Source organism: Clupea harengus, chromosome 9 (genome assembly GCF_900700415.2).
Source record: "Clupea harengus chromosome 9, Ch_v2.0.2, whole genome shotgun sequence".
Lineage (NCBI taxonomy): Eukaryota > Metazoa > Chordata > Actinopteri > Clupeiformes > Clupeidae > Clupea > Clupea harengus.
In genome coordinates this window covers 15608034-15633908 of record NC_045160.1, presented here as the reverse complement: position 1 = coordinate 15633908, position 25875 = coordinate 15608034, and the positions used below count along the sequence as shown (strand labels likewise).

General features: G+C 40.0%; 1 long non-coding RNA gene across 1 annotated transcript; it reads right to left on the bottom strand.

Moving 5' to 3' along the window:
- Window positions 1–21483: 21483 nt before the first annotated feature.
- Window positions 21484–23437, bottom strand: LOC116221945. The gene is made up of 4 exons (XR_004164368.2): window positions 22991–23437; window positions 22495–22534; window positions 21979–22088; window positions 21484–21881 (listed from the first exon to the last, which is right to left on the bottom strand). It is a non-coding gene; the product is annotated as an uncharacterized LOC116221945 (long non-coding RNA).
- Window positions 23438–25875: the final 2438 nt, after the last annotated feature.

Here is a 25875-nt window from a genome sequence, read left to right as displayed (position 1 = left end):
CATACTGCATTCTTTTAGCTCTTGTTTGCCTGCTTCAGCCTTCCCCCATTGTCACAGAGAGAACCTCAGGATGATTGGGATTTCCAAGTTATGTGTAAATGCATATGAATGTTTGGTCTTGGATTGATCCTTGTGATGTGGGCAGCAGTCTGATCATGGTTTCATTGCAATAGGAGTACCTGCCATAGTGGACTAGTCCCATTTTGACCTCTGTCTCGACATTCTCAGATGACCAATCAATGGGTTGATGGGGAGAGAATGCTATCGTAGGGCCTCAGGGGCAATTCAATTCAAACTTTATGTGTGCAGGAAATGGTCTGTCACACAGTAGGATGAAATTCTTATTATACAAATGTTTCCAGCAACATCAAATTAATTCCATAGGTGCAATATAAATATACGTATGTGCAAATGTGCATAGATGTTTTTCAGTCTTGTTGTCCTTGTGTTGTAATCCTGCAGCGTCTTCCTGATAGTAGGAGTGTGAATAGGTTATGTTGGGAGGGGCTACTGTCCTTAATTATGTTACAAGCCCTCTTGATGACCCTAGTCTGGTAGATGTTCCCCTGCGTTGGTGAGGCTGTTCTAGTGCTGGTTTGGGCTGCTCTCACCACCCGCTGTAGAGCCTCGCGACCCAGACTACGATGGAGCTGGTGAGGATGCTCTTGATTGTCTCTGCAAAAGCTGCTGAGGATTTTGCTTGGCACGTCACATTTCCTCAGCCTTCTCAAGAAATATAGATGCTGTCTGGGTGTTCTTCACTAGGTGTGTTGTGTTGTGAGTCCAGGTGAAACATCTCAGGTGAGATGTGAACACTGTGGAATTTGAATGTGTTCAGTCTCTCCACCTCAGGCTCTGCAATGTGCAGTGATGGGTGCTGTTCCCTCCTCGTCCTTGGGTCAGCGATCATCTCCTTTATTTTACTAACATTTAGGGAGAGATTGTTGTCCTGACACCACTTCACGAGGCCAGCCACCTCCCGACTGTATGCTGACTCGTCATCCCCAGATATCAGTCCAATGACTGTAGTATCATTAGCAAATGTAATGATGGTGGCGTTGTTCTGGGAGGCCAGACAGTCATGGGTGAAGATCACCTACAGCAACCCTGCAGAGTTCCTGTGTTTATAGTTATTGTCCTGGATGTGTGGTTCCCCATTCTAACAGCATGGGGACTACCTGTCAGAAAGTGCAGGACCCAGTTACAGAGGGTGGGTGGTACACCAAGGGTGGATGAGTTGGTTGATGAGCTTGGATGGTATCACCGTGGTGAACTGAATGCTGACCTGCAATCAGTGAACAGCAGTTGAACTTAGCTGTCTCTGCTCTCTAGGTGTGTGAGGGCTGTGGGTATTGATGTGCTAATGGCGTCCTCTGTAGACCTGTTTGGTCTGTTCGTATACTGGAGAGGGTCCAGAGGGTCTGATACAATCGTCTGGATATAGCTCATATCATGGCAATGGGCCAGTAGTCGTTGAGACAGGTTGCTTTATCCATTTTTGGCAGTGATGTGATGATGATTGTCTTAAAGCAGGTGTGGTTTGAGGTTTGTGAGAGGGACAGGTTGAAAATGTTCGCAAAGACATCTGCTAGCATCGATCGGCAGATTTTGAGTGCTTGTCCAGGAATGTTGTCTGAGTCGGCTGCCTTCCGGGGGTATATTTTGCCACATCTACAGATGAAATTGTGATTGGTGGGTTCAACTTGCTCCTTCTGGCCACTTCTCTCCCCAGTGGCTCTGTGTTGAGGGCCTCAAAGCTGGCATAGAATTCATTAAGCTCATCTGGTGTGATGTGACTGCCAATGATCTTACGCCAGCTTCTGCCTTTGTAGCCTGTGATACTTTCCAATCCCTGCCACATGTGTTGGGTGTCGGTGGTGGTGTAGTGACCCTTCAGTTTCAGTTTGTATTGGCATTTGGTGTCCCTTATGGCAGATCAAGAATGTGGCCTTAAAGAGGACCTATTATGCTGATTGTCATTGTACATGATTTTAGTTTTGGGTTCTACTAGAATAGATTTACATACAATGGGTCTTGAGGTATAAAACCTGATGCATTTAGAGCATTTGGTCTCTTTTTCTTGATCCTCTCTTCCTCTCCTCTCTCCTGCTCTCTTTGTCTATCAATTTTTCCTATGTACCTTCTCTTCCACTCAATTATTAATTTCAGGTTTGGGTTTATGTTCTTTCTATCTCATGCGTTCACGTTTATCAGGTTTACTTGATTATTCAAGTATTTGGTCTAATTGGCATCTTACCTGTTTATTCAATTGTTATTATTTACAGTTGTAGTTGTCCATTTGTATTTTACCTTACATTCTTGTAACATTTAAGCTTACTGTTTATTGCATTAACTATTCATATAATTAATATTATTGATTTACATTAGTAACATAAATTACATTTGTTATTATATATTATATTATATTTTATTATATTATATTTACCACTCTAATGCATCCTACTGTCCCAAAATGTTATGACACATGTAAACCTTCCAGCCTGGTGTTTATGATTGTTGGTAACATTTTGGTTGCACTTACAGACTCTCTATTAAGGACAGAATCTGGACACTCAGTCCGTAATCAGATGCTGCTGTTGTCTTGAAACAGAATACACAATGTGCCACTCATGAAAATATTGTCATTAAAGTTCACTAGACTGAGTGTCTACCGTTTGTTTTTATAGTTTGTTTCGTTGTTTACTTGCCTGCTTGCCTGCCTCTTTGCCACAGAAGACTTCCTGAGCAGCCTGTGTGATAAGGTGTTCCCATCAACAGCCTCGGGTTGTGTTGTCTGCACACTGCACTCTCTCAGCAAGCTGATTAGAGAGCCATATCTGAGGGGGGGTTTTGTATGTGTCTCCTTTATTTTGTTTGTATCTAGTACGACAGTAAGTTCTGTCTGCAAATAACAATCGACAAATTGTGCTGTGCATTCCAAATGATGGCGGCCACTTAGTTAAAGTGGTGGGTTAAGTTACTTTAGTTGTGCTCAGTAAAAGTCAATGCTCGGTCCAGAGGCCATTCAGTGTATAAATATGCTCATATTATAATAAGATATGGATTGTATTTCTGTGTGTGTGTGTGTCATTGCGTGCATGCGCGAATCTGCACCACGTGCACGTGCATAGCCTTGCTAGAAAAATAGCTAATGATGCTGAATCTCTGTCTGAACCCAGCTCAGTGTAAAAAGTGTCCTGTCCACCCAGGCACACATTCACATCTCTAATGTAACCCTTGAGGTATCTCTTCTTCACTCACTCAAGTCAAAATAGCTGCCAGGGTCATATCAGACTCTTTTCAATTTTGAGCATTTCATATGTGTAACGATTATTTTTTTCCTTCTGAGTCCTCGAAGTATAAAACCTTTTGAGGTATGCTTGACCATGGCAGCCAGATTTGTAAATTCCAACTCTCTCAACCCTGACTGAGAGGAGAGTATATGATGGTTGACTGTATATCAGTCTATTTGGAGTGCCAGTCCAGTTGCAGCTGTTTGCTATTTGTGCCTTTTTGTGACTCAGCACACAGTGACAGGCTAAACCCGCAAAGTAACCAGCAGGTAGCTTACAGTAACTGCATGCCTAGCATTACATTTAGCATCTGTTGGCCTTAGACTATTTGTTTAGATATTTTTAACATAGCCTACCTGTAATGCTTAGAGGACAGGCACCAGGTAGCCTCAACATTAAACATCCCATTCTCCTAGCTCAACATGGGGGTGTATGGGGAGCTTCCTCATGTAGGCCTTGATTGAATTTGTCAAGCTATGCTTAAGTCTTTTAAAAGATCAATTTTATACAAATCATCATATACATCATATACAAATATTTTCTTTTGACACACCACATAATAACAAACTTTTCCCATTTGTCAAATGACTGTCACATCTGCTGTCAAGTATGATTATTGTGGTCACATGCCGATGCTCATCTCCAGTTATAAAGAAATCCAGTAGATCATCATACATGCCTCATCTGTAATAGAGGATATGTCTTTTTCTTTGAAATTGGTTAAATGGTTTATTTGAAAGAGTTAACAATTGAACCATATTTCCTTATTTAGTTATATATCTTTCTGTCTCAGAATATTTAGCTAGACCCAAAGCAGTCTGGTTTTAAGAGTGGTCATTCTACTGAAACTGTTCTTTTATCTCTGACGGAAAACATTGAGAGAAACGAAGGCCTCTACAAAGCTATCAGTTCTGATTCTACTAGACTTGTCAGCAGCCTTTGAGTGGTTGACTGGTTATGTCTAAACTAGACTACTGCAATGCAATTTTAACAGGCCTGCTTACATGTGTAGTGAGAAAGTTGCAGATGATTCAGAATGTGGCGGAACATTTGGACTTTGATTAACCCCAGAGGACACATGTAACACCTCTGCTGGTCAGGCTCCACTGGCTCCTTGGAGCTGCTAGAAATAAATTTAGGAATTTAAGAAAAATAACTGGAATGGCACCTGTTTATCTAAACCAGAGGTCTTCAACCGGGGGTCCGCGACCCCCAGGGGGTCCGCGGAGGTACTGCAGGGGGTCCGCCAAATGATTTCATCTGAAGCATTTTTTCCCTCTTCCAAAAATTTAAAACGTCCAAAAGACTACATAAACATAAATAGAACGTAAAAATTACTTTCTATTCCTTAAAAATAATACATAGGCTACCCATGAGTCTTCACGCGATCATTTGACCATAATGGCAACCTATGCACTTTTAGCTACATTTAGCTATCTGGTCCCAAAAGACGTTACCTGCCATAACCATACAAATTGAAATAATTGATCGTTTTGTAATTTCTCGGAACAAAAGCTCCTCGTCAGACACCACTGATGGCGGATCAGATGATCTACCTTCAGAGGATGCCAACACCCCTTCCATGAACAGCCAAAAGCGCAAAAGACACTTTCAGAGAGAATTATCTGAAGTTTGCCTTCACCTACAAAGAGACCGATGGTGAAGAATTAGCAGTGTGCGTGGTTTGCTCTTCCGTGCTATCAAACGAAACTATCAAAGCTGCAACGACACTCAAAGACAACCCATGCTCACTTGAAAGAAAAAAAAACATTTAATATTTCCCGTTTAAAATCTTTTGAGGGCCAGCAGACCTTGATGAGACAATCAGCCAAAGTGTGCGAGCTAGCTTTAAAAGCCTCTTATCAAGTTGCATTACGTGTCGCTCAGACCAAACAGCCATACATAATTGCGGAAAGTTTAATATTGCCAACAGTTAGTGATATGTGCGAAACAATGTTTGGGAAGGATGAGTACGTAAAAAAACTGAAAAGCATCCCAATGCCCGCCCTATTGATGAATTGGCAGCTGATGTGAGGGCACTACTAGACGAAAAACTCCCGAAGGCAGATAATTTTGCACGACAATTAGATTAATCCACCGATGTGTCAAACCACGCTCAGCTTTTAGCTTTTTTTTTTTTTTTCGACCAAAATAAGATGCAGGAGGAATTTCTATTCTGTAAGCAGCTGCCTGGAGGTAAAAAAAGTTCAGAGATTTTCAAAGTGATCGACAATTTTTTCCGTGAACATGATATACCCTGGCCAAAATGTGTTGCAATGTGCACAGACGGTGCAAGAGCCATGTATGACGCACTGCATGCTTCATAGGGAGAATGTTGTTGCCAAAGACATGAATGATGAATTCTCAAACGTCAGATCTCTCACTAGGTATGAGCTATTGCATCCATACTTAAGCTTCTCAAGCTACTCAATTCTTTGTCCCTCCCTAATTGAATACAGAGTGATGGCTAACTGTAAGGGAGAAAAAATGTCAATAATAAACAGAATAAATTGAAACGAGTTGTGTGTCACAGATGATTTGTAATTATGTTCAAACATGTGTAGGGGAGTGTGTGTGTGTGACTGACAGTTCCAAAAAAATTATATGAATATCAGGCCCAAATTTGGGGCGGCGGGGGTGGGGGTCCTGCTCAGTGTCTCTCAGCCAAGGGGTCCTTGGCCCTGATCTAAACGCTATGATCTAGCTCAATTCCCCCACTCAACCACTTTGTTCTAATGAGCGTTTGTTGTCTCTGCCGTCTCTCCACAACATGAGATCACAGTCAAGACTCTTTTTGTTCATGGTACATCTGTGCTGGAATTACCTACCTAGTTGGTACCTGATATTGTTTCTTGAATTATTTCATTAGGCTTTCTATTATTGACTATACAGCTCTGGAAAAAATTAAGAGACCACTTCAAAACTATCAGTTTCTCTGGTTTTACTATTTATTGGTATGTGTTTGAGTAAAATGAACATTTTTGTTTTATTCTATAAACTACTGACAACATTTCTACCAAATTTTGAATAAAAAATGTGTCATTTAGAGCATTTATTTGCAGAAAAATGACAACTGGTCAAAACAGCAGTGTTTGAAGATCTCGAATAATGCAAAGAAAACAAGTTAATGTTCATTTAAACAACACAATACTAATGTTTTAACTTAGTGCAACCCTGTGTCTACAGAAAGACTCTGGGTAGACACTATTATCAACAAAACTTTATAATATCTGTCACTAGGTTCACTCAGGGGTATCTTATCTCTAGGTTCGTTTAGGAGGACTGCAGTAGTGCTTAATTACATTAAGATATCCACCCAAACCCAAAATAACAACAGCAAACCAATCAGATCATGTTTCAAAAAGTATGAAATTATATTTATAAAAGTATCAGTACATCATATGTAATTTCAGGATACATGGGAAGAAAGATAAATGCTACTAATAACAGTGTGTAATATGCTAGTGTGTGTGTGTTATATTTCACTATATGTTTAAATTTGGAAGTTCATTAAGTAATCTAGGGGGATGCTGATAATAATACTTTGTTGCTCATTTTTAAATGTTAAGTAAAATTATCTAGAACATTCAGTCGGGAAAAACCAGCCTGTACACGTGTGTGGCGATTAGCAAATTTACATTTTTAGAACTTCATCGTTCGTCAACACTAGGACTAAATAGTTCATTGTCCATGTCATTACTTCCTAATGTAAACATACAGCGTGTATTTGTGTCAAAAGACACAGGCATTTCTCTCCTTCATTTACATATAGGAGACCTAGCTTTTTCACGTTTAGCACCATAGCCATGTGGCTAACACAGCTAGCTTACATGCACATAAAACACGGTAATTACACAAGTTTAGCAAATTACATGACAGGGAACATCACACTTATAGTGTACAGTATTAGTTGTCACCTATCCTGACTGGTTTAAATTATTATTAACAGGTAATCTACCGTGAACATTTAGCTAAGTGTCCACGTTTTAATATTATAGCTAGACAACGTCAACTCACCAGGATAAATTCAAAATAAACCAAACGAAATCTTCATGTAGTCAGTCTCTACTTATAGTCTATTGTAAAAAGTTCTGTGTTATATCTAAGCCACTATTTTGTTATTTGGCATCAATCTTATCAAATATCCTGATCTTAACTCTGTGTGTATGTGTCTTTGGGTTGATGGTGGGAGTGTGGGATAGCAAAAGGAAGGGAAAATGTATCTTTCCCCCTTAGAGGGCTTAGGTTTAGGGAGGGTCTCACAATACCCGGTACTAATTATAATGTGAATAGAGTTAGGGTTCATCCACTTCTAGCAAGTGAAACTAACGAGGGTTACATTAGGAAGAGTTCAGAAATCAATATTTGGTGGAATAACCTTGATTTACAATCACAGCTATCATGTGTCTTGGCATGCTCTCCACCAGTCTCTCACATTGCCGTTGGGTGACTTTATGCCACTCCTGGCGCAAAAACTCAAGCAGCTCGACTTTGTTTGATGGCTTGTGACCATCCATCTTCCTCTTGATCACATTCCAGAGGTTTTTAATGGGATTCGGGTCTGGAGATTGGGCTGGCCATGACAGGGTCCTGATCTGGTGGTCCTTCATCCACACCTTCACTGACCTGGCTGTCTGGCATGGAGCATTGTCCTGCTGGAAAAAACACTCCTCAGAGTTGGGGAATATTGTCAGAGCAAAAGGAAGTACGTTTTCTTCCAGGACAACCTTGATTCATGCGTCCTTCACAAAGACAAATCTGCCCGATTCCAACCTTGCTGAAGCAACCCCAGGTCATCACCGATCCTCTACCAAATTTCACAGTAGGTGCAAAACACTGTGGCTTGTAGGCCTCTCCAGGTCTCCGTCTAACCATTAGACGACCAGGTGTTCGGCAAAGCTGAAAATTGGACTCATCAGAGAAGTACTCCAGTCCTCTATGGTTCAATCTTTATGGTCTTTTGCAAACCTCAGCCAGGTCAAGTACAACGTTGTCCTGGAAGAAAACTTGCTTCCTTTTCGTATATAAATAGTAAAACCAGATAAACTGATAATTTTGAAGTAGTCTCTTAATTTTTATTAAGATATCGACGATATTTCTATTACTGCCTTTTCTCTTTCTATTGCTTTTTTCATGTTGTGTACGTTACTTTGGACAAAAGCATCTGCTCAATACCATAGCCATAACCATAACCATATTAGTGAGACTTATAAACAGTCAAACTTTGCAGTTGACACATACTTCTTGGTATGTGACATTAGTGTCAATCAAATACAAAACAATACATACTATACTCAGCATAGGCGACACCATAAACCATCAGACTTATTCTCAAAGATGGGGGTTTCTTTAGTTGCTCAGTGTATTATTCCATAAATCTGCTACATCCAATAAAATGATTTTTCAACAGTGACTGTTTATCCGGACTTTCATTTACACTCATTGTACCAGCAGACTCAGTGACATTGACTTTGAGGATTTCAAAGTAATCTAAGTATCATTGACATTCTTTACACTTAAAGCATGGAAGATGGGCTAAATGGACAGATGATACAATTCATGCCATGATCTGGGTAAGTAGCTCATTACACACAACTACTGAAGGCTGTCAACACATTTTGAATACTGTTTTATTAATCATGAAGCCTTCTGTCTGCTGTATGCTCTTGTTTTCCAGATTATATAATTATAATAACCAGCGTTGGGGCTGTATAATCTGTCATTTTCTAGGCAAGGGTTAGCAATCCTCTACTACTGCTGTTGAGCAATCACACTTTGCATTTTGTTGAAATGCATCTGTAGTTGCAGATTGTCATCTTAGAGGAGACAAACCCCATCTTGAGGAGACAAACCCCATCTTAGAGGAGACAAACCCCATCTTGAGGAGACGTCATTATTCGCACTGCATCTTCAGTGTGCACTCAACAAAGTGGACTTGTGTACATAAATAATGCATGGCACCGCTTCACTAATGAGTCCCTTTGCTGATGCAGATTCAATTGAAAAGAAAATACAGAGTCAAACATAACATTGAAGACATTAATAATAGATGATGTATGCTTAAACTCTATCTAAGGCTCCAATAATGAAAACACATAAAAGTGCACTGTTTTTCCTCTTGCCCTAGCCACTGTACAGAGGATATATTCCCACCAACACACAAAGCAGTTTGCAAGCTGAAACCTGTCATTTTGAAAATTGCTGTTTCTGCTACAGGCAACATTCCTGTAGAAACTCATACAATCTTTGCTAATTAGAACAGCTCCTAATTGTAAATCCTCATGAGAAGTCCTAATTTGGACTGACGATTTTTTTCCTTCTCTCAAAAACTGCTGTTTGAAGATTCCTGTTCCATGTGGGTATCATACTCTAAAGTTTTTTGGTAATTTAGTTTAGTGTTCTTTTTGAAAAGAGAGAACAAGAGTGTCAAAAAATGAGCCCTGTAATAAATGATTAACTCACCAAACAGACTAGCAGTATAACCCTAATCCTTGCTAATTAAGCCCAGTGGCTTGTTAACCCTAACCTGATTTTAACCCTGACCCTAAATCTAGCTTGACTAAGGCATACAAAAATGCTTTTGTGGCTTTTTGTGAATTCGCTTCTACAATTTTTTCAGAAATGTTTAACTAGACAATGTCTGGGAGCTATACTACATAAAAACCTATGAGCTTTAAAAACTACCTGTATACAAAAACAAAATGTACCAAATGCGGTTCCAACCAAACATTTGAAAGACGTCTGCCCAAAGGGATCATCGTGTATGATGGGCACATCAGCAATAAAGAGAGGGATCTGTAGGAGCGGCAAAACCCTGAAAGGCCCTGTCACTGGCATTCACGCCCATGCAAAACGCAAAGATGGGACTTTCAAACCAGACGTGTCGAACTTGTCTTCTTCTCTCCTCCGCCGTGGCGTTCCTTTCCTCTGCGGCTGCATCAGACCCCCGCTTGAAAGTTTTTCCTCAGGTCCTGGAAACAGTAATGCATTATTCATCCTCCTCTTTGTAGACAAGAGACTGTCAGGGCTTTCAATATACCATAACTAATACATACTTGACAATGGAGGTAAGTTAGCAATCTAATCTGGCTGACACCTGAAGCACTAAAGTTTCTAGGGAAAAATGTCTTTTGATTTATTGGTTCCTAGGCGCTCTTTGTAGCAGGTAAGACAAAGAAGATAATTCTTTCCCTTCACTCCTCATCGACACGGCATGAGGATAATTGATTCACAGGAGGAACACCAAAGTGAGTTGAAGGTGAAAAGTAAGTCAGAATGTTCAAAAACATGGCAGGGTGTCCTCCATTACAAACCATTCACTATTCATTTCTGTCATTTGCACTATTACTATATTTATTGTCACAGCCAATTCACAGAGTCTGATGAAATATTATTAACTGGCTTACTGTAGAGGTCATTTACTCTCTGAATGCACAGGTGATAAAATCTTTGTTCTCATATTTGCTGCCATGGATCTCGAGGCTTTCACTCCTAATTCAGTGATTCAGTTTGAGAGTACACACAACATTCTGAATAAATAATCAGGAACGTCTCTCTGAGAGTAAATAACCTATTTTTTTAATCCATTTTGTAGCACTGGGGAGAAGCTGTAAACTATTTTGGTCTCATTTTATTAGATAATTATTGATTCATTTCTGGTCCACATAGTTAAAGATATGAAGTATTGATCATGTTTTTCAGTGATTTACCATCATATAACATTGTCTACACTCATTGCATCCACATATAACTCATGTTGTACTGCAGTTATTACTAAGAAGAAAGAAACATATTACTCTAATATGAATGAGCTACAAAATTATTTCTCAAATAAGATACACCTAAAAAAACATCAGGGAGACATAACAATTTCCCAGAAGAAAAATAAAATATTGCAGTGTAAGACATTTTTTGGAGGAATTATGTGTGTGTTTTTCCCTCGGCTCGCCTTCCTACTCCGGAGAGCCCAGAGTCCTATAAAGAAGACTGCTGCCGAGGCCGTTAGAGAAGAACAGGATCCTGTCATGCCACTCGTCTGAATTCTTCCAGAGAAGAGCGAAACCTCTTCCTCCTCCTCCTCCTCCTCATCATCCTCCTTCTTCTTTTCTTCTTCTCATTTGTGGAAGTGAAGCCAGTCTCAGTCTGCTTGGCACAGCTCTGAATGAGGGAGGGGGGGTTGTGAGGGAGGTGGGGGGGGGGGGGGGCACTCACCGTAGATGCCCACCTACTGTGAGCAGAGAGGGAGCAGCCAGGCGGGAGGGGGGGAGGGGGGGAGGGGGGAGGCATCAGAGCCCAGGGCTCAAAGGACTCCTTGTTTGCTCTAATTTAGGCACAGTCATTTTTTCCTCCCTGTCTTCCTTTCTTCCTATTTTCACTTTCTCTTCTTTTTTTTCCCTCCCTCTCCCCAGTCTCTGATCATTCTCCCTCTAATCTTTTAAACCTCGGATGAGATGCAGTAATGAGCTAGCAAAGATAGAAAGATTGGCACCCCCGTGCAGGCCAACATGATTGCAGAAAATAACCCCTTTTTCTTTTCTTTTCCTACTTTTAGGGGGGGGGGGGGGGGGGGCGAGACCTCGATTCCTGCATGTTGTCATATTTCCACATTCACTTCAGCTGGCCTGATTGTGACTTTGTGATTGTGACACACTTGAAATGCTAAATAGTGAGAGCTTGATTGAGAGCACCTCTTTGTCCTGATTTGGGTTAGTTTCATGGGCCTCCTCACACAGTCTATTAACAGCTGGGTGGTTTGTACAAGGTTAACAGCTTCACATCATGCTGACTGAGCAAATATCCCATAGGCTACAGTATGTCTGTGAAAAATTGGTGCGTCTTTTTAGTCCACTACATAATCTATTCTTACACTATACATTCCTAAACAGAGTGCAGCTGTTCTATACAGAATGCTTTACAGTTCTAACCAGACTACATATGACTCCAGAACTTACCTGGCCATGTTCCACTTGATTCTGCACCACATCCGTTTCAGAGACAGCCAGTAACATAACGTTATAGTAATAGTGTTAGCACGCATCACCTCAATGTATCTGAATATATTTATAAGGTTAAAGAACACTGTCGTCTTAGAGGCACAGTCACAGATCTTATGAATACAAGTGCATAAGAACAGGCCAGCAAGCAAGCACAGCCTTAGACTTGGGGAGTTTTCACACAAAACTGGATTGCATTGTGATATAGCCAAACAATGGCCTATAGAGGTGAAAAAGCAAGATAAAAAAGATGAAAATTATCATATATGCTCACTGTAATTCTTGTACCTGGCCAGGAGGGGGAGCGTGTGCTTACCTGTGCAACAAGGCTCCTCCTGGGAGAGAAGAATAAAGCAGGTGTAGCCATGTGCATGAACAGTGGAAGATTGTTTAGATTAAGTAATTTTTTGTTTTGCCTTTTGTTGCGAGGCTGCCAGCCTGGTGGTTAAATTACATGAAATATTACTGCCTCTAAAACTCAAGCCTGTACTTCTGGTAAAGTCTACCCCAGAGTTCCAGGGTTCATCATGCACACAGCAATACTGGTTCTCATCTATTCTGCTTCACAGTCTAGCTGCTGGCCAGCACAGTTGGAGCTGTAACTGCTTCAGAGAAAATGTATTTGAAGTAGAAATTAGATTCTTAATTGCTCACAAGGCGTTGATTAAATAAACATGAAATGTGAGTTCAAAAGAGTGTCCAGTGAAGCTGGATCAAAGTTCCCTAGACCATATGGCCTAGATTACACCTCTGTTGGGATCTGCCCAAAGAAAAGAAGGACTATCACAAACTTTCAGAAAATAGGCTGTTATGATCCTATTGCCACCCCAAACCCCCCACACTCCCAATCTCCGCCCTGAACACACTTTGATTTACAACTGATCCACACTGTTGGGTGGAGAACTTGGCAAACTGAAATCTTTTTTTTATTTTAACATTTCTTATATCATCCACTCAGTATTATAGTGTACCATTAAAATGGGTCAAACATTATTTCATCATCTTTTTTTTTCCTATATTTTTCTCTGCTACTGTGAGTCCCATTGCACTAAAAACAATTCTAAACAAAGCTGTTGCTGTCTGAAAGACCTCAAGGCTATGGGTTTTATTTGCACACATCACAAGTTTTCGAAACAATGTGTTGAAATTTGGACCATGGCAGACCTGATAACCCGCATGTGGAGGACCGAAGAACTGACAGCTCGCATTGCCATGGCAACTCCACTGACAGCGACCCTGTGAAGTCTTGAGCGTTGACAGCTAACAAAAAACACTTGTTTTTGCAGCCTTTTGAATTTCTTTACTCAGTAACACCACTTGAACTTTTTATCATAACTGCTATAACCATGTCATTACAGTGTAATAACAGATGCCAAAGTCATTATGCCAGTGTAAAAATCATACCATATAACAGTCAGTATTTAACAATATTAGAAATTCCATCCTTTTAATGGTAATTACTTTGACAGCTTTCATAATGTTGGGTATCATATCAGCTTACATGACATTTTCATAAGCTGTCATAGCATCAACAGATAGTAAGAGTTGTCATGATTCAAGTAAAAAGTTACCATGTTAGTGTGGATATGTGTAAGTTGATCTGCATTTACAATATATACATTTAGATGTGTAATGGCTCTTGCATATGTTTTGCATATGATGAATGACTTGCATACAAAGATAAGCATGTGTGCAGTCCCACATATGAAATCACACCCCCTTTCCCTCTCATTTTGATTTTGATCCCTCCTCACTAAACATTGTGACACCTGTGCTGGTCGGCAAGGGCGACTATTCTCCTCCTGAGCTGCTTAATTTTCACCACACCATCGCACACTGCCAAAAGACCAAGACACACACACACACACACACACACACACACACACACACACACACACAACAGAGGACAGCAGCAAGCTTCCTGTAGTTATCCATCCTTTCTTCTTAACACCCAGGTTAAAAATCAGGAGTCCGCATTTCAGTGACCATGATGTGCACCACAGAGGCCACTCCCCCACTAACAGTGCAAATTAAGTCTCCTCATACTTTAAATTGAAACCTGTGTCCCAGTGCTGATGGGCTGGTAATCTTTCCTGCTGTGTTATATTAAAAGAGTTAGCAATTCTAATCTAATACACTTGCTCCTCACGGTCCTCTAGCTATTCATTCTGTATGTATGCTCAAAAACACTCCGGTGTTCAGAGACAGTCCTGACCCTGAACATGCTTCAACTATTCTATCTTTTCAGCTTTTTGTTCATAAAGGTTAGTAAAGTCATCAAAGTTTAAAGTGCTAATACATTCAATAATCTGCCAGATACTTCTGTGTCTGTATGATGGCTCTGTGGTGTAATTATGAGTTGATTTGAATATCAAGTTTGTGACGGCAATTTAACACAGTTGTCCTCTCTGTGACTGGAAAATGACATGCAATTTAGCATGCTTCATTTTCCTGTTGACTCTTTCTGACTCTAAGTAAGGTCATATCCTAGAAATAACACAGACCCCTCTCTGCCCAGGGTTGCAGTGACACATGCTTCTAATCAACTGCTCTAGCAAATAATGTCCCCAATGAATGAACCTATCTTGTATTTGGGCAAAGAGATCATTAGGTCTGTCTTTGCCGGTTTTAATTGAGTTCATAATTTTTCTTCCCAAACAGTTTTATCTGCGCTGTCAATTCACTGACTTGAAAAAAGGGGTCAACCAAACAGACCATGACATTTTAGTCAATGTCATTCATTTAGAAAAAAAAGCTTAGAAAACTAGATGCTTAACATTTAATTTGAGACACCTGACAGAACTGCCTTGTTCCTTTGTTTGAAATGCTCCAGGAAATCTGTGAAGTCTATTGAGGTATCCTGAGGAACAAAATCCATTCACCAATATTTGGATTTGTAGCTCAACCCCACAAGCCTGCACAGATGTCATTGAAGCCCACGATGAAAGAACCACAGCAACCGGAACATTTATCTGTGTGTGAATAGCATATTGAACTACAGCAAGAGGACGAGTTAATGTTAATAGGATATCGAAACCCAACTTGACACATCTATTTGTTTATGTAAAAGTTTGGAGCCATTTGACCAGTTGGTGCTATGGCAGGAAAACAGTCCCTGAAAATGTTTTTAAAAAGTCTGGCTTTAGATTTAGTTTGTTTTCTTCTTCATGATTTTTGGCACAATGCCCTGAGGGTGTCCAAGACCTTTTTGACCATGTGTAGCTTCTCCTCCAGGAAGAGAGGTCATATCTCAACAAAGCTTTGGCTTATTGACACTAAGCTTGGTAAATACATTTCCAGGACAGTTATTTATCTGGGGAAGGTAGAAATTTGACAGCTCATCCTTGAGAATGTCAGATGACCAATGTGTCACCCAATAACCCCATAGTGTTAGGCCCCGTCATTGCTCCTAGCAGCTTTATTTAATCATTGTTTAATTTTTAGAGAAATCATCGACTGAATTCACAAGAGTATGCCTCTGTGCTCAATTTGCCTGCCATTTGACAAAGCAGCACTCTGGAGTCTGGGTCTAAAACTAGTGAGCTACCTGCTTAAAAAGCATGCACAAATCTCGCAAAAAACTCCACCAAAAATCCAGCTGGCATTGACAAAAGCTTGCTAACACGCAAAGTTAACTGGTGTCTTTTGGCAATATTGTTTGCGATGTGCGATGTGCGAAGGCTTTTCTTACATTTTTCTGGTGTTTTGACCTGAAAAAAAACTGCACAGTGCATAGCCTCGAAGGTGTGCTTATCTGTTTCACATGACCATTTACCATCAAAATTAACTTCAAGATGTTACCAAAAGTAGGTGCTCATACAAACATAGCAAAAAAAGTGTGAAATTGTTGCATAGTGTCGCTTGAACACACTCAATAAATCAATTCTCAATAAGTGTAAAGCAACAGACATTGTATCGTGTTGTATATTCGTATCTTCATCGTATATTACCCAAATACTGAAGAATAATACATGGCGTTGTCCCTCTGCTCATGAGAGTAACACAAGATGCTTCCTAAAAGATGTTAATGATATTAATTTTGATAAACATAAAAAAGCACTTAAGTACACTCACACCACTCACTCACAATACATATAGCATGAGTACATTCATAAAGATTTTTATAGCATTCATCTTTATACTTGATACTGATAAGGCTTGGAGGATGGTCACTGTGTACTCCTTCTGAAAGCGATTCTCTCACCAAACGTCCACAGCCTGGCAGATGTGCATGACCTATTAGATTTCTTTTGCTATGGCTCCACTCTCCTGTTACGGTACGGTCTCTGAGTCAGCTCTGGTACGTGCAGAGGGGCATAATCTGAGTAGGGGCTTGTCAGGGCTCATCCGCAGACCCCCTTCCGGAAATTTCTCCCATGGGCTTCTGCTGCTGCATAATTTGGAGGATCAGGCTCCGCTCCGAGCTTTGAGAGCCCCAGTGGTAACGCTCACACTCAGCAGTGTCACAAACCATCCCCTCAGACCTGTTTTATTTTATTTTACTTTACAGTATGGCAAAGCTAGAACCAAAAAATACTTTTTTGGGGTTGGATTTTTTGTAGCCCTCTACTCACCTGAAAGCTGTGAGTCATATTATTCACAGGGGTTACCAACTGAGGCCCCATTTTATTTCAACAGCAGAAGTGCAGCACTACAATCACAGGCATCAGTATTCTGTGATAGCGTTTCAGTGCCTTTCAGAGTCAGGGCTAAAAGCTTTGTTGCAGTGCTATTGAGGGAAAACGCTAAAATCCTAGCCATTATGAGAACTACTCAGAGATAAAAAAAAAAAAAAAGGAATCACCTCAGGAATTAAACAGAGAGCCTATTCTCTGAATCAAACTCTTCTTTTGTTTCTTTGACATCTATGACTTGTATAATGTTCCATTGTTAAGCTAGCGGGAAAGGAGCTGGACAAGTCCACAAGGAAAGATATAATATTACATTGAATGTACAGTATGTGAGGCTAGCTGTCACGTTGATGTCTGTTCTGCCTTTTAAAAGCTTGTGTGTGTAGCTTTTTTCTGGAGATGACTGGTCAACCGTCTTGTCTTTCCTTGAACTTTGAAAAGAGAAACACTCTTCCTGAATTGATACCTTGTACTGTAGGTCTCTTCTCTTATTTGGTTATTTGGGGGGGGGGGTATTGTCATAGGACAGGGCTTTCACTCTCAAACACTTTTTTGGAATGCTCCGTTCCTCCCGTGTGGTTCCCATAGCAACTTCACAACCTTGAGGCCATTCTTGTCGAGCTTGTGGAGTGTGCCACGTGGGCCTGGTGCTAAGCACTCTCTGGATTTATCTTTCATCTGGTAGATTTAATTCATCTGAGGAAGAGCTACACTGAACTCTGCCGGAAAAGAGACATTGTCAGGTGAATTGTGTGAGCTCCCCCTCCCCCCTGTAACTGGGGGGCACTGAACAATCAGAAACTGAAAAATAAACGTTTTATAAATCGAAAGATTCTGTTGGGCATTGGACAAAGAAACTATTTACTGTAAAGATATATGGACACATAACCTTCAGTTTAAGGAAATAATCTTAAATTCCAATGATGCATTCGCGTTTTTTGATATGTAAAAATGACTGCATTTTGTTACAGAAACATGAATTACATAAGAGTAATACTGTCACACCAGCGCTGAACCCTGCTCCTGCCAACAGGTGTTGTACATAGCCTGCATTTGGTAGATGTACATAATATATATACAGACATCCGGTGGTAAATACATGATACAGACAAGACCAGTTTAGTGGGTATACACTGTGCTGATAGGGTTACTATTACAGGGGAAAGGGGGGTAGGAACAGAGAAACATGTCGATGGTGGCAATAATATATATTGTATATAAATGCTAGCATAGGGTATGAGGTAGAGTAAGTGTACGGCAGTGCGGTGGCGGTGGGTGCAATTGGCTGAGGGTTTCTACAGGTAGACCGGTTGGAGAGATTACAGCAGCGTCCCATAGCGAAGATAGTCTAGATTAGGAGAGAAAGAAAAAGAACAGAGTGAGTGGGTTATTATAGACATTAGCAATGTGATAAGAAAGGAGAGGGAGAGGGAGAGAGAGAGAGAGAGAGGCTGCCTGGCTGGGTGTATGGGGATTTTATTTAGTATTTAGTTGGCTGGTGACAGTCGCAAAACGCGCCGTGTGCTGTACCCGGGATCTTCCGCACTCCTTCACGGTACAACATACGCTGTCTGTAGCCCAGTTTTGTTGATTAGGGGGGTATTGCAGATGTTTAGATGTGTTTAGCTATGCTGGCATTTAGCATTTAGTTTGGTTTGGCATTTAGTTTGGTTTAGCATTAGTTATGTTTAGTTATGCTGGCATTTAGCAATTCGTTTGGTTTGGTACATATGGAGATTTTAATCGTAAGCTTTGTTAGGGTTGCAGGGTACAACATACGCTGTCTGTAGCCCAGTGATATACGTTTTTATTTTATTTTTATTTTTTTCTTGTGTGTTCAGATATGTCTAGTTATGCTTGCTGACTGACTGCCCCAGGTGATGGGTTTGTTGACGCAATTACTTATGGCTATAGGATGCACTAAAGAGGAATGTCTTTAGTCTTGATTTGAATATAGGTAGGGTGTCTGCATCTCGGATGGAGGCAGGGAGATTGTTCCAGAGGAGGGGGGCTCGGTAGCTAAAGGCTCTGCCTCCTACTGTGGTTTTTGATATTCTTGGAATTACAAGGAGGCCTGCACTCTGGGAACGGAGCGGTCTTGGAGGGCGGTAGGGGACAACTAATTCCTTAAGGTAGTTTGGAGCCAGGTCATTTAGGGCTTTGTATGTTAGCAGGAGTACTTTGAAATAAATTCTACTTTTGACAGGGAGCCAATGCAGAGAGGCAAGTACAGGTGAGATGTGCTCATATTTTTTTATTCTGGTGAGTGTACGGGCAGCAGCGTTCTGTATAAGTTGGAGGCTCTTTATTGAGTTGATGCTGCATCCGGACAGGAGAGCATTGCAGTAATCTAGTCGGGAAGTAATAAATGCATGGATTAGTTTTTCTGCATCTTGGAGGGATAGGACTTTTCTAATGTTGGCAATATTGCGTAAATGAAAAAATGATGTCTTTGAGATCTGTTTTATGTGTGAGTCAAGTAGGAGGTCTTGGTTGATAGTTACACCAAGGTTTTTGATGCTAGTATTGGGTGTTGGGATGCCATCGAGTGTGGATAGATGGCTAGATAGTGTCATTCTCAATTGATCGGGGCCTACAAGCATAACCTCAGTTTTATCAGAGTTGAGGAGCAGGAAGTTGTTAGCCATCCAAGATTTTACATCTTGCAGGCAAGTTTCTATCTTGGGTAAATGTACAATTTCATCAGGTTTCATGGATAGGTAGAGTTGGGTGTCATCAGCATAGCAGTGGAAGTTAATGCCATGGTTCCTTATGACAGCACCTAAGGGTAGCATGTAAAGGGAAAAGAGCAGTGGTCCGAGGACAGAGCCTTGGGGAACACCGTAGCTTACTCTAGTGTGATTGGATGACTTCTCATGGACATGAACGAATTGATGGCGATCAGAGAGGTAAGATCTAAACCAGGATAAGGCAGAGCCTTTGATGCCAACATGATGTTCAAGTCTCTGTAATAGGATATGATGATCTATAGTGTCAAAGGCGGCACTAAGGTCTAGGAGAACTAGTATTGAGGTGCAGCCATGATCGGATGTGATTAGTAGGTCATTCAGGACTTTGACTAAGGCCGTTTCAGTGCTGTGGTGGGCTCTAAAGCCAGATTGGAGGGTTTCTTCGATTTTGTTTTGGTGTAGAAAGGAAGTAAGTTGCTTAGCTACTATTTTTTCAAGTATTTTTGACAAGAAGGGGAGGTTAGATATGGGTCTAAGTAATGTCTCACTTAATAAGGGTAGTGCATGTTTAAGAAGTTTTGTGGGGATAGGATCTAGTAGGCACGTCGATGATTTAGAGGATAGGATATCTCCTCCACCTCACCAACTGGTTCATTTCTTTGTCTCTCCTTTCCAATCTGATGGAGCTGTGTCGCTTTGGCTCATGCAGCTACACCAAGTCAGCCTGCACACACCAGTGGATCAACTTTTTTTTCTCGAACATCAAACTACTTTTTTCATCATGCAATATTCAAGACTCATGGTGCATGGTCGTGTAAGGTGTTTACTGAATTATTTAGTTTCTCTTTCCATGAAAGCTAGTTCAACTATGTATAGAATTGTTATATCATGGAAAGTTACGGTAAATGTATCAATTCATTGTCACTTCAATCCAGTCAACTTCACTGCAAAAAATGCCCCTCTAGATTTAAGACAAATTATTACATATTTAAGCATAATTTTGCTTAAAACAAGCAAATTTGGCTGCCAGTGCGTTAAGCAAATTTGACTTGTTAAGATTTCTTAAAATAAGACAGCCTTCACAATTACTCCAAAAGCACAGAGTGTCCTGAAATAAGACTAATTCCACTCATTTTAAACCATGTAGTTACTTAAAATAAGCCTGATGTCACTCAAATCTAGTGAACTTCTGAGGCGATAGTACTTGAAATAAGACAATTCAAGCACAGAATGTCCTGAAATAAGACTAATTCCACTCATTTCAAACCATGTAGTTACCTCAAAATAAGCCTGATGTCACTCATATCTAGTGAACTTCTGAGGCATTAGTACTTGAAATAAGACAATTCAAGCACAGAATGTCCTGAAATAAGACTAATTCCACTCATTTCAAACCATGTAGTTACCTCAAAATAAGCCTGATGTCACTCAAATCTAGTGAACTTCTGAGGCATTAGTACTTGAAATAAGAGACCATTCAGGCTTTTACATAAGACCACAATAATGAGAGTGAAATTTAGACTGACAACACTGATTTCAAGTCATCTAGTAACTTCCAAAGAAGTCTGTCATCACTCAAACCTGGAGTACTTCTTAAGCATTAAGTTACTTAAAATCAGACCACAAGCTCTTAAAATCAGGAAACGTGACACAACACATTATTTATCACTGTTTTATTAGCCTGTTAATGAAGAAAACCAATAACAGCCATTTGAGAGTAGTGAACAATATTAAGCATCAAAATGCTTAAATGTACTTAATTACATATTACATATAATGATTTAAGTAAACTGTCAGACATAAGGTACATTGACATCTACATAAACGATGACAAATCAGCAACACATCAAACAGTCAGAATTCATCAAACAGTCAACAAATCATTGACAAATGTAGCTGGAAATACATTGGACATTGTGTTACTGTGTGCTGTCCTGACCTCCAGACATATAGAGAAAGAGTTAGGGGGGGGAGTGACATACAGAAGAGTGACATACAGAGAGAGGTTGACAAAGAGAGAAGGAGAGACAGACTAGGTTTGGATGAATGCTTGACAGTCAGCAAGCACCTTTTTATATGTTGTCGTCTTGTCACTCTCGTGAATAAAATCTTTGAGTACCTCTGTTTGTATTATGGACAATATCCTAGCAATACACTTGGAATAGGTTAACTGGAACACATAGTAGCATCCCATCAGTATCATGAGGGATTCCAGAAGCATGTCCCTTGGCAAGGTCATCAGTTACGCAAGAAGACATTGGGGTCCTCAGATGGCTGAAAGCAACAAATTGGGGGAGGGGGGCAGAATGAAGTTAAACCACACACATGAAATTCACAAATGAAAGCATTATGTACTGACACTAAAACCCACCTCAAGGACATGGTACAGTGCCTCACTTGCCGACTTGAGTTTTCTTGGGGGGGCGGTTGGGGAAGGGAACAGTTTTGGGAGCGCCTCCAACAAGGCAATGGCCTGTGCAGCTGCAAACAAAGTGGTATAAGTTAATGTGCAATATTTATGATGTCCCTGAAACTATGGATACATAAGAGCACTGAGTAAGCTGCAAGTCAATGTAATGGGTCACTTGTACAAATGACAAATGTAGTGGTGTTAGAACCCTCCAGTGACAACCACCAGTTTGCTGAGATTCAAGGAAAAGTGTAGTAGCATATCGGCTATGCCGCGATAATGACCACCTCACTGTACATTATCCCTTACATAGCTTTAAGTTTTTATTACTATTTTTGTTATTACATTTCTTACTGCCACTCCATGCCAGCCAGCTAACTAACTATTCACTTCTAGGGAAACCATACATAGCCAGTCTAGCCACAATCTTTGGCTTTATCTAACCATCTTCTGTCATATGTACTGTCATAGACTTACCTTCCAGAAGTGACTGTGTTGTCTTGTCCAATTGCTCTATCTGTAATTTAAAGAAAAGGGTTGTTACTCTTTCAGAAAGAAAAAAATCTTCAACTTCAAGTCGAAGCTTCACTCAGGGTGGGGGATCCTTAACCTATAGAGTAGCTAGTTAGCTAAGAGCTAACTGCAGCTACTAGCTATTCTATTACCAACATTCACACTAAATGAATCCTCTGAACTTGCTTACTTTTTACAGACAAGACTACTAGGGACACTTTCTGACATTGTATTACCTGGCACAAGTTTAAAACATATGAGAGACGTTAGCTCAGTCGACATTGCTTCAATTGAATTATTGTGCTAGGTTAGCTGTCTTAGCTGACGTCAAGTGTGCTAGCTTTGTTTGCTAACAAGTTAATAACTTCAACGAGAAGTCTTGGTCTTTTACAAACATTTTTGTTTTCAATATTGCTGACGAATTACCAAAGTAGGCAGAGGTTAAATTATGTTAACTTACCTTTAGCTTTTGAAGTCGAAAGGCACAGCTCTTGTACTTGCTTCAGTTCACATCACTGGCATGCAGCTCAAGCGACGTTTGAGATGTGTTGGGTGCGTTCGAGTGAATTCGATCCTGCCACCGAGTTTGAGGAAAACTTGTGGTTTATGACAACATTTCTGACTGAGCATCTTGTGATCAGTGGTTATCCACAAGTATCGCAAGTATATTTGACTGTGTTTTTTAAGTGATTTAGGTCACTTTTACTACGTGGTGCAATTAAGTGGTTGTTAAAACTCATATCTAGTTTAAAATAACTTGAATTATGACCTTTAATGCAATAAGAAAATAACAAGTGAATTGATGCTTGAAATGAGACGTTTTCAACTTGACACTATTGCTTAAAATAAGACTACCACACTTGAAATGGATTCTTTTAAGATAAAGTGCTCATATCTAGTGTTAAAGAACTCAAATTAAGTTAAAAGGTGCTTATCAAGGCAGCGCAAGTAATATTGGCTTGAAATAGGTAAAAATAACCTTATCAAGACAACACTAGGTAAGTCCAATTTTGCTAAAAACAAGACCAACTAGATTTTTTCATCTTAATATAAGAATAATAACCCTAGGTTAGAAAAGCAGATTTTGCAGTGATAAGACAGAATTACTTTTGGATTGACTAATTGACCCAAGTGAAATATCATTTACAGACAGTTGAATAGAATATTCTAGAATATCTATTTTAATTATCAACCACATGAAACCAATAACTAATTCTGCTTGCTACCATCTCATAAACATTGGCAAACTTTGAGGCCTTATGTTGAGGTCATGGGCTCTGTAAAGTGCCTTGAGTAGGGATGGGTATCGTTTGGTTTTTATCCGATACCGGTACATAACCGATACTTTTAAAACGATACCGGTGCCTAAACGGTGCCAGAACCGATACTTTTATAAAAAATAAAAAAATGACGATTGACGACATTTAAGAAAGGCTTTTTTTATTGCCCAATATATGAACTGTTTAAAGTAGATTATATATATATAAATAAATACAAAACACTTTTTAACTTAAAACTTAAATAATATATCTACTGTTAACAAAAGTTCAAATTGAACAATATATTAACTGTTTCAAGTATATTATAAATATAAATACATACAAAACACTTGGCTTCAAACTACAGCTTCAAACTTTTTAACTTCAAACTATGAACATTATATTAACTGTAAACAACAGTTTATAGTATACTTAAATACATATAAATAAATACAAAAAACAGCTTCAAACGCCTTTGGAGTCAAAAATGTATTATTTTGTTTGCATTTATTTCATGAAATTACACCATTTTATGATTTGTTTATACCTATCTTTTCTATCTTGTTTATAGTTAATCTTGTTACTTGAACACACTGAGTACGAGAAAATGTGTACTGCCCCTTTAAGAGACTACCGTAGGCTAAATTTAGCTGTCACCTCCGTTTATTTTTCAGTCTTCGGTTGCTGATCTGGGGGGTATTCGTCGTAGCTCGCTAAACGGTTTAGCGAGCTAATTTTCAGGCTAAGATAAAAAACGCCCCTCTTTTTGGTTCGTGGAAGCAACTTTTGATAAATCACCATAGTTACATATCGATTAGCACTAACCTGCTCCAGGGCAGGCTAACTTAAGTGTAGCTGGATAAGCTTGCCACACCCCCGGAAAAAGGAGGGATCCCATTGACCAAGGACTGATATTAGAGTTAGATTAGCGGAGGGAGAGAGTTCTTTGCGATCGCCAAGATCCATTATTCTTGTATGAGCGCTACCGATTCAGCCGACAAGGAATCATTAATTTACAAGACCTTCTCGAGTCATTTATTGCAAACACCACATTGACTGTACATTTTTGTAGTGTCGGTGATGCGGAGAACAAAGCACTCATAATTATATGAGTGTTATTAGTACACCATTATTGTAGAAAATGATTACGGTGGACTCATGATAAGAATAGAGAGAAATACAGACAATTTATTTTCACCGCTTCAATTTATTGCATTTGTTATTAATACATTTAGTCATTTAACAGACGCTTTTATTCAAAGCGACTTCCAAGGAAATGTAAAACTAAATCGAGGAAGGAGGTGAGGGGATTTGAACTAGCAACCATGTAGATGCAAACCGGTAGATGAAACCTCTGTACCAGCTGACACTTGGCATCAGATATTCATACATAGATATCACCCTATAAACATCCCAACACACCTTGCTCTCACAGCGGTGGTGGTGTTGAATTTTGCCATGATTATGGTCTTGTATTCTTCATAAGCGTTCATGTTCATCTCCTACTCGCCAGCGGAGAAAAAAAGAGCCCTTTTCTTTGAGTTTAGAACCATTATACCGTTAGAAAATCATGGTTTTGGTGATCGACCTTTCCTGCCTTTTGAAGTAGGACGTGCACGCGCAAATGCCATGATAACTTTAGCCTGCTTGAAATTAACCACATGATTAGGATGCGGGTCAGCCGTTAACGAACCGATATTTGCTGTTCTCAATCAGCTCGCTAATCTTAACGGGCTATAAGGCCAATTGATTAACTTAGCTTCAATCCTACGACGAACGTACCCCTGATCGGTTGACTCTTGCCTCCTCTCCTCTGTTTTCACGCAATTGTTTTCTTGCATTTACTAATCTTTTTGTGCGAAATACAGCCACACTTTTGACCGTGTACCTTTCGGTATTTTCTCTGTTAAAAGGTTGATGGCTAGTTCTGTTTGTGCTTGCTCTGTGAAATGCTGCATGCTCTTCACTGTCATAATACTGTTGCTATGAAAACACCAATGAGCGTGAGCGACACAGGACAAAGTTTACATTGGGAGCTGGGGCAGTTTTACATGTGCCCCGTGGAATCTGCCTAGCAACCGTTTTC